Genomic DNA, 13,834 nt, shown 5'->3' on the forward strand with positions numbered 1-13,834 from the left:
AAAATCTCAAAAATGGTTGCATGGATTCACTTCCAAGGGTTACCTTTTCCTTTTTTGAATGAAACGAGCTTAGGAATGGCCGCTAACATGATTGGAACACCTTTGGCTTATGATGAACAAACATTTAATGGCACCAAGCTTGATTACGCCCGAATCTATATTGAATTGGATGCCTAGTTACCCATGTTTCATAATTTTTAGCTGAAATGCAAGTTATTTTTAGATCATATCACAATTATAGTTGAGTATAAATGAAAGCCTTGAGGTTGTGACACTTGCGAAGTATTTGGGCACTCTTGTAAGGCTTTGGTTAAGGCCCAGAATCTTTTAGTTGATGATATATTGAAGATCCAAAATGAAAGTGATGCTTTGTATCCATATAGCTCCCTAATTGTAATGTTCTCATAAATCATAAATAAGATAATTGAGAAACATAGTGAAAATTTGATAGAAAAGACTTCATAAGGAAAAATATTAAATAAAATATTAGGATACCTTAAAAGTTAACTGATACGGTTCAGCCTTGTGATACGACCCAAGTAAGGCTAGATTCGGATTTTGGCGTGAAAAACCCTGCAGTCCAGGTTTACGACAACAGTCATAATTCTAAATCCGACCGTTGGATCGAGCTAAAATTTTTTGTGGACTCTCTAGACATGTTGTCCTACTATGGGTTAAAATGTCAGGTCAATCGAAGTTTGGGAAAACACCACAATACTGGTCAACAAAAGGCTGTACGAATTTTGTTATTTACTTCCATTTGACTTGTGGACTTTCTATTTGGTTAGGATTCTTTTCCTACAAGGATGTGGCAACTGGTTTTGGGAATTTTCTAGTTCCACAAGGATCTTTAATGAGTTACAATATAATCTGCAAGTGTGGCAAGGATTCATTAATATTTCAAAATTCTTTTCTTATAAGGATTCCTTATTCATCCTAGCTACACAAGGAAAGAAGGGCTAGTGGTATTTAATGACACATTAGTTATTTTTATTATTTTCTTTCATGTTTAGGATTAATTAAAACTTTATCTTGAGCTAGGATCCAAGGCTTGTTTGGATAAGGTTATGGGCTTTTCAGTTTAAGGTTTTTGGGTCAGTTTTGTATGGGGGTTAATTCAGCCCACAAGGATAGATCCATTAGGGTTAATTTTAAGAACTATTTAAACACATGTAACCTAAATTTTGACAGCTTTGATGTTAATTACTTCTGAATTTTTCAGTTTTAACGTGTGAGAGTGATTCTTGCATTCTTCAGTTCTTGAACGAACTAAATCTGACTTATTGAAGATTAATTGGCTTCGTGGCGTCATTCTACTCAATCCAATAGTGTTGGTGCCTTGGGGCAGGTTTCCATTGTGTCACACTCTTATCAAACCTATTTCGGCTTTCCGGGATTAGATCTCAATCTTGATTGTGGGTTGCGTGACCACGTGATCACAAGGTTCGTATCAGTTGGTATCAGAGCTAGGCTCCGAAACAAGGTCATATCCTTCAGTTAATTTCCTTTTTTTAGTGTTCCTTTAAGTTTTTCAGTGTTTGCGTCTATCTTCATGTTCTTTGTGTCTGCGTCATCTAAATAAAAAAAGAGAGAGAGAAAAGGTTATATTTCATCTTGTTACTATCTCTAATCATATCAGTATATTAAAAAGAAAAAAGAAAGAAAGAGAGCGAGGCATTAGTTGAAATTTGAAGGATCATTCAATTTTTGCCGCAGAAACACAACTCTTGGAGAACCATAAGAAAACCACCATGGAATCAATTTAAACTTCATATTTAGTCTATTAGGGGTGAGATCACATCGTATGTAAAATATGGGCTTATTCTGATATTGTTTGCTTGATGTTTTAAGTCAAGGTTCAATTCTGCCGTATAAACACTACTCTTAGTGAACCATAAGCAAACCACCTTAGAATCAATTAAAACTTTATATTCTGTGTATTGGGGATGATATTGCATCATATATTAAATTTAGTCTTATTTTGATATCAGCTTCTAGAGGTTTTAATTGGAGGTTCAATTCTGCCGCAAACTGATCATACAAGGGGTTTGGGTACCTAGACATAATAGAACGACCTATAAACTGAGATTTGTTGTTTTTTTTGTATCTTAATATTATATATTAAATTTGATGTCATTTGGATTATGTTTTCTTTAGTTTCCAGGATCAGGTTTTGTCTTGCTGTAACGGTTTGTTTTGCGTTGTCTTTCAAAACTTGTTTTGTTTCTGTTGATTTTGTTCCTTCCAGTATATTATCATCATATATGGGATATTTGGCTGTTGTTTGAGTCATTCTCATCAATTTCATATTTGTTTGTTTTCGATCAGTTCTGGTCCAAACAAAAGTCAAATTTGTAATCTCAAGTCTAAATCAGTATTCTTCCTATTATAAACTCTATTCTTGTCTTCATCTTTTTCTTGTTTTTTTTAACCTATTTTTATCATGTATTCACCAAGAGAGAGGGAACAGAGGAGGGTTGTAGATCAACGATGCAAAAAACTAAGCCATGCTTTGGGGATTTTAGAACGAAAGTTGATAAGTGTAGAAGATTATTCTATGATCTTCAAGCTTTATAGGAAAAAGAGGTACAATGCCAAAAGAATGAAAGATGAAGGAGAGCTGTTGTGGTTATCATTCAAAATAATGTACGCAAGTGGTTAGCACGGCGTGCTTATTTGAAATTATTGTCAGTCACTACTTCTATACAGTGTTGTTGGAGAAAGGTGTTAGCAATAAGGGAATTCTGAAGGCTTAAACAAGAGGCTGCGGGCATAGTTTACACTCGTAGGTAATCAGGTAAGCAAGTGGGATAGCTGAAAGCTTTTGATGTGGATCTTAAGTAAGCACAAACCTGTGATAAAGGTAGTTTCCCCCTCTTGCTACTAAAGTCGCTATTAATCCTATTTAAGATTCAAGGGCGAATCTTCTTGAAGAGGGAGGGAATGATATGGTTCAGCCTTGTGATATGACCCAACTAAGGTCAGATTCGGATTTTGGCGTAAAAAGCCCTACAGTCTAAGTTTACGACAACAGTCATAATTCTAAATTCGACTGTTGGATTGAGCTAAAATTTTATGTGGACTCTCCAGACATGTTATCCTACTATGGGTTAAAATTTCAGGTCAATCGAAATTCAAGAAGGCACCACAATACTGGTCAACAAAGGCTATATGAATTTTGTTATTTACTTCCATTTGACTTGTGGACTTCCTATCTGGTTAGGATTCTTTTCCTACAAGGATGTGACAACTGATTTTGGGAATTTTCTAGTTCCACAAGGATCTTTAATGAGCTGCAATATAATCTTCAAGTGTGGCAAGGATTCATTAATGTTTTAGAATCCTTTTCCTATAAGAATTCCTTATTTATCCTAGCTACACAAGGAAAGAAGGGCTAGTGGTATTTAATGACACATTAGTTATTTTTATTATTTTCTTTCATGTTTGGGATTAATTAAAACTTTGTTTTGAGCTAGGATCCAAGGCTTGTTTGGATAAGGTTATGGGCTTTTCATTTTAGGGTTTTTGGATCAGTTTTGTATGGGGGTCAGTTCAGCCCACAAGGGTAGATCCATTAGGGTTACTTTTAAGAACTATTTAAACACATGTAACCTAAATTTCGGCAACTTTGATGATAATTACTTTTGAATTTTTCAGTTTTAACGTGTGAGAGTGATTCTTGCATTCTTCAATTCTTGAACGAACTGAATCTGACTTATCGAAGATTAATTGGCTTCGTGGCATCATTCTACTCAATCCAATAGTATTGGTGCCTTGGGGCAGGTTTTCATTGTGTCACACTCTTGTCAGACCTATTTCAGCTTTCCGGGATCAAATCTCAATCTTAATTGTGGGTTATATGACCATGTGATCACGAGGTTCGCATCATTAACCTAAGATATTGATAGTTGGAGCATAAAACTGTAAATCCCCGATCTAAACTCGATAAATTTTGACTTAATAGGGAAAGTATTAATTGAAAAATGATAAACTAGAGATAAAAATTATTAGGGGAATTAGAATGAACACTCTCAGGTGATTAATTTAAATATCGGGTGAGATAAAGAAATAAACCAACACGTGAAATATTAAATAATGAGAAATTATGTAAATTTCATAATCGAGCAAGATAATTATAGGAAGGTGGAAATTTTGCAATCTTCAGTGATGTTATTTCAAAAATAAAAGGAAATTTCAAATAAGTTATTGCACGACCCTTGCGCAAGAAAAGTTAAATGCCAGTATAAACCCGCACACAATCGTGGTATGGGTTGGAATAGGGGGTAAGGACTCTGAGGAAAATGTTATGATAATCATAAATAGGAATTTCCACTGAATTATTCTAAGACTCGCGATGATTTAAGTAAATTTTTGGTATGCAAAATTTAGATTTTTGGCGTGAAATTACTGACTGTCTGTTTTACATTATCTCATAATCTGATCATTTGATAAGGATGAAATTTTACAAGAGATCTTCTGAAATATGTTTTTATCTTTGGTTAAAATTGCAGGACAATCAGAGATAGAGAAAGTCTTGAAGATAAATTGTCAATACTAAGTCAGTGCATAAAAAACAGGAAAATAAATTATGGTTTCATCAAACAATGTTTAAGACATTTTATGGGGGGATATAATTATATGGGGATAAGACATGCATGATCTTTTTTTCCAGTATGTGCTTTCTAGAACAACCCCCTTGGCCATTATTTCCTTCATTTTCTCTTTACTAAAACCACTTGTATGTCCTTGCAAAGAAGAGCCTTAAGTGAGTTTCTATGTATATGAGAAGAAGAAAGGTATACCAGGAGATATCGAGACGGAGATGGATGGTTTTGTTAAGTGAAAGATTTGGGAGGTAAGGCAAGGGATTCTTAAGAAGAAAAAAAAACTAGAGAGAAAATTGAAGGAGGACAAGAACTGTTGCTAAGCCCATTACGCCCTCTTCCACCTTTAAATCGATCTAAAATTTGGATATGATGTTCTAATCAACCTTACCTACAATCTGACTATTGGAATCAGATTTTGTTTGAAAGTTACAGTTAGTAAGGTGAAACTGTACGAAGCTAGGATTTCTTATTTCATAGTAGTCAATATCAACATCATGTTTCTCTTTCATCTACCATTGGATTGCCATAAAATTTGGAAGAGCGGTTCATAAGATCAAGTTATTACTTATAAACGGTGGAGATTTTTAAAAAATCCACCAAGAAGAAATCGTTTACCTTTAACTGTAAGGGTTTAGAAAACCCTGATTTCTAAGTTAGTCTAATGTAAAGGAAATTGTGTCTAATTTAACTGTTGAATTATTCTGATTTGGAGGTATATTGTGCAAGACTTTGAGTTCTATATTCGGATAATTAGGTTTGAATATATAATCTATATTTAATTATTTATTGCCTTTTGAATCTATTACTAATTTTTGCAAAATTTACAAAACTTGATTGGATACATATTTTGATGTAATTGGAATTGTGTGGGTGCTAAGGTTTATATAAATGTTTGATAATAGAAGTTTGATTGAACAAATATATTAAGTAACAAAGGAAGAACATCTTATGATTTAATATGAGGATGCTTTGATAAAGTGTGCACCTTGTGTAATGAAAGAGATAATTATGATGTAAGGTAGGAAGAAACCTTGTTGCTTAAACAAACTTGATGTATAAGGTTAATTGTAAATTGTGTACATGTAAATTAGGTAAAATACATGAAGTAATTGAAATAGAAGTGAGGTTTCAAAACTAAGATTTTAAGTTAATGAGTTGAACTCTTACATAAATGAAAGAACATTGACCATGTGTATAAACATGGGAAAAGGTTGAAACATAACTTATAAGTTGCAAATTATATGTTCTTGTATAGGCATAATGAGAAATGTTGAACAACTTAGGAAATAACTTTAATATTGGTCTTGTCATGGTGATAATGATAGTATGATTTATGTGGTTAGAATTGGTATTACTTTGATTGTAAGAAGATTGTAAGATCAATTGTTGCCATTGATCCTTTCTTAGTAACACCATTACATTCTAACATGAATTGTTGGATGGAAAGTATGTAATTGAACAAATGTTGAGGTCTTAGAGGAAATGGTAAGAAGTTATGTAGTTATGCATATGAAAACAAATGAGAAAGAATTGGGATTGATACTCTTATAAAAATCATTATCCTTGTTTAAAGGGAATACAATAAGAATGACAAGAAGACCTTACTTGACAAAAAAAGAAGAAGTTAAAGGAGTAGTAGAAAACTTAAGATGATTGTGTCCCAAATCTTATAAATGGGGAAAACTTAGCAGTTTTGGTATTGAACTCCGAGATGAGATTAGGACTTAAAAATGATAGAATTTATGATACATTCTTCACAAATATTATATGTATGAATGTTATCTTTCAAATAAAATTGGCCTTGATTTAATTGGAGTTGTCTAACTCTAGATATGAGCCAAAAACAGAGTAAAGGTCTAATCGGTATAAATCTAGACAGATCGTAGTTGCTACTATGATTGTTTAATTTGAGCCCTAAAACAATATAATTTGGAAGTGATTTACTACAAAAATATGTAGGTATGAGTGTTATCTTTCAAATAGAATTGACCTTGAATTAATTGGAGCTATATAACTCTAGATATGACTTATAAACCAAAGAAAGGTTGAAATTGATCCTCGATGGACAAATTTCATTAAGTATGATAACGGGTGAATTTGGGTAGGTTAAAGGTAGAATTGGGTTTCCTACCCTTAGTAACGTTGTATATTAATGTCTTAGCTTGCAAAAGCATCAAGCCACGTTCAAAACTGAGGTCTAGAACTTTACTTGTAAGCAAAATGCTAAACAATGTTCTCGAGTAACAAAATGGAGTTAGAAAATGTAATGAAGAAATTAGTTAATAGGCAACAAATTCATATTTATGAACTTGCATGAATGGAATTTCAATGATATGAGAATTTACATTATGGTAAAGTTATGAAGTGATACTTATTATACCTCTTAATCCAAAACATGAGAGGTGCTTAGAGCAAGTTCATCTACGGTTAGGGGGACTCGTTCAGTCGGAGGAGCAAGTAGTTGCATCACACCTTTTCTTTTCAATCCATGTAAATTTATTGATAAATTTTAGAATTCATTGTTTTATTTATTCGATAAATATTGAAATGAATATGAGTACCTTGCGTACATTGGTATGGATTAGTTATATTAATATTTGAATGGATATGAGTACCTTACGTGTATTAGTATGGATCAAATTAGTTATGATAATGCTTCAATGAACATGAGTACCTTGCATGCATTGTTATGTATCAAATTAATTATGATCATATTGGAATGTATATGAATACCTTGCGTACATTGATAAGTATCAAATTAACTATGGTAACTTTGAAATGGATACAATTATCTTATGTATATTGAGAGAAGGTGAAGGAGATACGATACATTTGACATTGATCTGAGTATTTTACATACCTTGATATGGATTGAGCATATACAATAACTTGAAGGGTGGGGGAGAAAAGATGAATACTTGGTCATCGTAGTGTCGGTGGCTAAGGATACCTTACGATGATACTTAATGATCATAGTGAAGGTGACTAGGTTTATATTTTGATACTTAGCACCATGACGAGGGTGGCTAAGGTTATGTGTTGATACTTAACATCATGCTGAGGGTGGCTAGGTTATATGTTGATACATAGCACCATGATGAGGGTGGCTAAGGGTATATATATTGATAAGATTATGGTGCAAACGAATAAGCGTTCACCATGAGATTAGTGACAAAGGTTGGTGAAGTCGATGCATTATCAAAATATCAATGATTAAGGGAATAAAGTATGTCTTATCAAAATATCAATGATTAAAGGAATAAAGTATGTTTTGTTGAAATATTGATGATTAAGGAAATATCTATCGTTAAAGGGATGACTTATGACTAGGAAGGAATGAATGTTTCATGTTTGGGAAATCAACTTATGACCAAGAAGGAATGGTACAAATACGAAGGCTAATGTTGTGTCATTGCCCACGCTACTTTGAGAATTATGGTAAATTAAGTTGCTTTCGATAAATCAAAGGTCAATAATAAGTCACTATGAAATATTTGATAACTATGTAAATCGAAGTATACTAATCAACTTGAAATTGAGAGAAAGACCTTACTCATGTCGAGTATAAATATTTGATGTGTTATTATTATGAAATTATGACTATTGTTCATGAAATTTTCTATAGGGTTGGATAAAAAGGATGGGTGCTCTCACTATCATACATGTTTAAAAGACAATTTATATTGTAATATGAACTTATAATTAATAAATTTTTTTTGTAGGAGCTTAACAAATCAGCAGACCTAATAGTTAGGTTGTAGTCGAACTTTAAATTCAAAACTTTTATTGTACATGTAAATAATTTTGTAAGTCTAACTAAAAGCTTCCTCTTACTCTCTCTCATTCTTCAATGATATTTCTATCTATATTTGGAATTGTGTATGAAATCCATATATAAAATATTATTACGCAAATTGGTATACATCCTTACATAATTTCCCATGCATGCATTAATAATATAATCGTGTTTTATGTTAGATATTAATTTAAATTCAAATAAAAAAAAAATATGAATAAGTAACAAATGGATTATACACACACACACACACACACACACACACACAAACACACACACATATATATTCATGAAAGAAAAATTAATAACATGTGGTTAGACTATACCTTCTTTTTTTACAATTCAAAATTTACATATATGAGATTAGATTTATTTCTCTTATAGCTTTTGTTTATAATTAATTGTTTGTGGGATGAACATGATGTAATTACTAAATGATATAAGATATAATTAGGTTAAAAGAATATGAGGGGTCGATTCTTGGTTGAAATGATGTGAAATAAGATCGAGGACAATTGGACCATATTTGTGATAATAAATTGTAATATGGAAGAAATAGTTGATAAATTGATACGACTGCATATAGAGAAAAACTCTGCCAGAATTTTTATAGTATTGTTAGTTAATAAAGAAGCATGACTACGTGTATAAATAAGTATAAAAAAAATTAGTCATAATAAAGGCTCATATTTGATGGAAATGTGTAAAATTATTATAAAATTTCATGTTTTAACATCCTTTAGTTAACAGGGTGTTATATAAAAAATTTCTCTTACAAGTATAGAAGTTAAAGGCATTTGATTATGATGAGTAATACTATTTTTTATTTGGCAACCTTCACATGTCTTGCAAAATTTATATGCATCTTTACCAATAAAAACCACATTCTAATACTTTATGGGTTGTTCTTTTTGCACCAAAATATCCTTCACAAGTATAAGAATGGAAAAGGCTAGGAATATAATGAAACTCATTATCAGGTACATACCTTTTTATAATCTGAAGAAAACAAAACTTCCATAAATAAGCCTTATCCTAAACATAATCAAATTTGAGCTTCTCTTTCTAAGCCTTAGAGAACTTACTTGGCAATTTCTTAGCAAGTAAAAAGTTAACCAAATCTGCATACCATGGAAAATGCTTTCTTATAGGTGTGACATCATCGTCATTCTTGTGTGATAGTCTACTTAAGTGATTGACAACTTGGTTCTTAAACTCATTTCTTGTCATTGATTTCAAGATCAAATTCTTGCAAAAGCAAGATCCATTTTATTAATCTAGGCTTTGACTTCATTATATGCGGAAGGTGTTTAAGAGTTGCATGATCAAAAAATAATTATTTTAGTTCCAAGAAAGTATGATCTAAACTTTTAAGTGCAAAGACTACAACAAAGAGTTCTTTCTTTATTGTATGATAGTTGCATTGAGCCTCATCAAATATGCGTGATGCATAAGAGATAATATATAAATTCTAGTCAGCTCTTTGGCCTAACACAATTCCAATTTGGTGGCTATATAATGGGTGCGGAAGTTATTATCTTCTTAAGTTCATTTAATGCATACTCATAAAAATCCCCAAACATAAATTTGCATCCTTCATCAAAAATTTACATAAGAGCAATGTTATTTTTGAAAAGTTCTTAACAAATCTTTGATAAAAACTTACATGTCTTATAAAAGAACAAACTTCCTGCACACTTATGGGACAAGGCAAGAACAAGAAAATATATATCTTAGATATCTTAGGAACTATATGAATTGGAGTTACTCATTTACCATCTAAAATATAATATATTACTCTAGAATCTAAAAGCTTTAAAATCTCAGCATTCACCACCTCTATTATAGAAAAATTCAAATGCCTTTGCATCTCTCCTATTGGCTTTGTGTTCTCTTTTAAAAGTATATGATGCATACAAACAGAATGGCTAATTCCTTTAATGTCAGTCAAGGTTCATCCAATTATAGTTTTATAGTCACGAAGCATGCGTACAAGTCTCTTCTCTTGCATATATGTCAAGTTTTTTGCAATGATCATAGGTAATGTCTCATTGTTACCAAAAAAAGGTATACTTTAAGTAATTGGAAAAAGGTTTTAATTCAAATTTAGGTGCCTAAAAACATAAGGTAAAAGCCTCACATGGGAGACAGGTAAATCATGAAAAACCTCATTATGCCTATTCGACATGGCTTGCAAAACTTGCAATACCATGACTTAATCAACCAAATCATTATCAACAACTAGCTACAAGTTGAATCCAAAATTTGGCTTATTTCTACATTTAATTTATCATCACTATTCAAATCAAACATTGCTACACAATAATCTATGATATCTAAGCACATAATAGAATATACATCACATGGCATTAAAAATATTGAATTAAACTATTTCACCATTTATTTTCATAGTTAATGTCCTTGCATGCACATCAATCTTAATTATAGTTATCCTAAGGAATGGTTGATGACACGATCAAAGAGTTGATGTCTTATCCCAAGTGCAAAAGTGTCAAAGTAATAAATAAGCTAGCAAGACCGGGGTCGATCCACAGAGAGGTCAATTATATAAATTATAAATAATATAATTTAAAAAAGATTTAAAGAGATCTTTAAGATGTGAGATTAATATGATGATTAAACAATGATAAAAACAATTGTCAAGGTTAGAGAATCTACTAATGGTATTAGAAATACGTATAATATAAACTCTTTTTATTACTTAACTGGAAACCACACACAAAGGAGGTTCCAATCAGATGATTTATCCTTAATAGTTCATTATAAATTTTTAAAATGATCATATTAATTATCTTATTTTAGTAACATCATACTTTTAAATATTTTCAGGAAATCATGATGCTAATTTATGTTAATAACAAATCAAGTTCCTCTCATAACAACGATATCGGCTGGAAACTATAAAGGATTAAGCATTTATTGCACCAAGTGTTATACAAAATAAATCTAGATTAATCATTTAAAAAGTAAGGTATTAAGAATTAGTAAGATAAAAAGATAAGACATATTAATAACAAACTTTCTTGGATATAAACATTGAAGTTCATGTTGAGTTTATATTATACATATTCTAACACTATTAGTGAAACCTTTTCACCTTCACATAATTAACTTAGCTAGACATAATGAAGAAGAAGAACATAAATAAACAAGATAAGAACATAATTATGATATAAGTTAACTAAGAGTAATAAAGGAAATGAAAAGCATAAACAAGAGATTAATGAAAATAAAACATGAAACAAAACTTGAACATTATAAAGAGAGAAAGTAAGAAAATGATCTTGATTTGAATACCAAGATGCCTAAATGAATGACAAATGCCTCTTTTTATAGGCTAAAATTCAAAACTATTCATTCAATAATTGATTATTGATGTAGTGGCCAACTATTGATTTAGTGGGCTTGGTGGACAGCAACACTCAAGCATTTTGGTTGGATGAAATGACATTGAAGCAATCAGAATTTGGAAAGTATTCTTTATGAATGTTGTTGGCAATCATCTCCTCTTTCCACTCACAACATTTCAGAGCATTTGGATCACTACAGCTTGAGATATGGTTAAATTACTGACACTACCAAAAACTCGTTTAATACTAACAGAATTGCAGACGGAATAATTCTGTCGATAATTTAGGGTCGCCATTACCGACAGACTTTACTCCGTCGGTAATTTCATCGTTAGATACCGACGACCAAAATCCATCAGTATATATCAATGAAATTATAGATGGAATGTTAAGAATTTAAAAAAATAGGGCGGTTTGCTGACGTGAAGGTTATTGTAGGTATTTTTTACCGACAGAATCACCAAAGGATTCAAAACGTCAACTTCATATGGTGACGTGACCGATTCACCAATGCAAATGTCGACGGAAGCACCGACGGATTCAAAATGGCAGCACTGTGCGGTGACGTGCCCTGTTTGCCGACAGAGTAGCCGATGGAATCACAAACGAAATAGTACGTCGGTGAAGCCATTGGCAAAAGTTAATATATCCCCTCTCACTCGACCCTATCCTCCCCTATTTCTCCTTCTTCTTCCTCATCTCAACTCTCCCCAAATGCAAACAACCAGCGCCCCCCAAAACAAATCTCCCTCTTCTCAGCACAACAAGTCATATATCTTGAAGTCTTCTTGTCACAACATCTGTGTTCTGATTTACCGACGGATTTTTATCAGTTTTTGTAAGTAATTCTATCTTTTTAAATTTTAACATTTAAATATCATGGTTTCTATTGTTTTTTTAGTATATGTATTTTTTTAATAGATGTACATGTTTTTAAATATCATGTTTTATTGTTATTTTGTTACTAGATGTCACAGTATATGAATGTATAATTTTATACTTGTTATGATTTGTTTTAGATTTTGTAAGATTGTATTTGTTTGTAAATTGTTGAAACTTTATTGAATTGCCAAATTACTTGTGTTGTTTTGAAATAATTAATAGCTTGTTTAATGGGTCCGTTATAATTTTTTATCATCAATGGTATTGTGGAGTTGTAATTTCTGTAAATTGATATATATGTATTAATTTGTATGGATGTTGATAATTGATAATGAATATTTAATATTTATGAGAAGTTGTAATTGGTTTGTTGGATAATCTTGAGGTAAACCAATATTTTTGCAAATTTATATACCTAATATAGTTAATTAATACTTGTTGTCATCATAATTTTATAGAGATTCGATAGAAGTCATGGATGATTATTCATGGATGTATTGAGATTCACCCCAAGGATTGCGGAGGATGGATTATTGTAACGGTGTTTAGAGTTTTATTAATTTCGCAACATTTATTCCTAGAATTTTACTGGAGGTGGTATTAGGTGTCCATGCAGGAAGTGTCAAAATAAAAAGTATCTACATCCAGATGTTGTAACGATGCAACTTCTACACAAAGGATTTATAAAGAATTACCAGTGTTGGCACGCACTTGGAAAAGTATTTGTTAGTAAGAGGAGAATGGAAGAAAGGGTGGTTGGGTCAACTTCTAGTGCTAGCAAAGTGCATGAAATGACAAATGACAATACTAATCCTTACATGAATACGGTTATGGATGCAATGAGAATGAATCAAGGTAATTTCAGTCAATGTCCAATTGTAGAAGAAGAACCTAATGCAGATACAACTAAGTTTTTTGATTTGTTGAAAGATTTTGACGAACCATTATGGGATGGCTGCACGAACCATAATAAATTATCGGCCATAACACATGTGTTCATCATCAAGTCAGATCACAGGTTAAGTGAGGCCAAGTATGACAAGATTATTGAATGGGCGAGAAGTATTTTACCTGAAGGGAACAGGCTGAAAGAGAACTTCTATGCTGCGAAGTCCATGATGAAACCTCTCGGTTTAGGTTACCCGAAAATTAACATGTGCCCTAACTTCTGCATGTTA

This window comes from Populus nigra, chromosome 3, assembly GCF_951802175.1.
Source record: "Populus nigra chromosome 3, ddPopNigr1.1, whole genome shotgun sequence".
In the NCBI taxonomy this organism is placed as follows: domain Eukaryota; kingdom Viridiplantae; phylum Streptophyta; class Magnoliopsida; order Malpighiales; family Salicaceae; genus Populus; species Populus nigra.